Genomic DNA, 1484 nt, shown 5'->3' with positions numbered 1-1484 from the left:
GCGTTCAACTACAATGTATTCCAGTATTTGATTACAAATTTTAACTGAAGCAGTTCAGTATTTACGACATGTTTCCGTTATATATTGCCAGCTCAACTGTTATAATGTTTTACGCCTCACACTGCCAGTTGGAACTACAGTGTTGGTCTGTGCCCCTTCGGTTTTTATTGTAGTCATATAGTTTTCAAATACACACTTCACTTTATTAGTAGAGTGCAATGCCACAAATCCAACCTCAAAGTATTTACTGTTTAAGACATTACGCTGGTTTATAGTTTGAAACATTTGCAATATAGGTCCTGTTCTATATGGTTCAGTATTTTTTGTCTTAGCTCAAGTTGTGAAAGTTGAACTTAGTAAATGAATACTGAACTCAAGAAATACAATTTATTATCTTTTAATTAACAACTAAAACAAACTTTGTTGCTATTAATCATTTAAACAACAAATGTTATCACTTTTTATTGAATTGTTATTTTAATACTTTACTGGAGAATTTGTAACATCTATGTAATCTATAAGAACGAAAGTTACAAAGCTTTAACATTAACTGTGGACAATATAACAGATAGAGATCAATTTAAACATAAGTTTGCTCAGTCTAATCTCCGCCACACCGGCATAATCAAGTTATCATTACCGGGTAACTTAATTGTCGCTGACAGACTGTTATTGTTATTATTCTTCAGTCGGAGTTTGTTACCGTCTGGTTGTCACCTTGTTACGGGACTAGACTCTGCGTTGGTGATCTCTTTGTAGCTTTATAAGATAAATTCAATATATCAGGTATATTGTATATTTCGTGAGAGATGTTACCTCACGTGAAAATAAATCACATGATCAATTAGTTCGCTAAATATATGGAAAGAAAGGCAATATTCCAAATATGAGCTTATTATTTTTAGTTAATTTTCAAAAATATTTCTTTAAAATATCAAAATATAACAGTACTGTACTTTAGCTCTAATAATGGATATAATATACATACCTTCAAATCAATAACAGTCACTGACTGGCAAAGCTATTTAGTTTTTGGTTAAGAGTATTCACTGTGAATGATTTGAAGGAATAATACGATTTCCGATATTTTCCCTCACAGTTCATTGCAAAACGCAATAAGATTGAGAACAGATGGTGTTTCTTTCCTTCATGCATGACTTGAAATAAACAGTACTCCAATAATAGTATTTACATTTTTCTACCAATAACCCATATCAAACGTATAAAATCTCGTTATACTTTTAAAACAACTTGTCCACTAATGCTTAATGGGTTTTAAATACAATTTCAAAAATTATAGTTAACAGTAGGCTACTAAAACAGTAATTTCCATTTTGCTACGAAATTGCGTAAAATAAACAAAATCTTCAAAAAAGAACTTCTATGGGCGAATATATCCGCATTAAACATCAGTATTGGCACTCCGGCCAATGATCTTAAAACGTTCACAATAATAATCATTATATGATTGCCTTTTATTTGTG

Source organism: Homalodisca vitripennis, unplaced genomic scaffold (assembly GCF_021130785.1).
Source record: "Homalodisca vitripennis isolate AUS2020 unplaced genomic scaffold, UT_GWSS_2.1 ScUCBcl_2749;HRSCAF=7813, whole genome shotgun sequence".
NCBI classification, from domain to species: domain Eukaryota; kingdom Metazoa; phylum Arthropoda; class Insecta; order Hemiptera; family Cicadellidae; genus Homalodisca; species Homalodisca vitripennis.
This window is presented reverse-complemented; position numbering follows the sequence as displayed.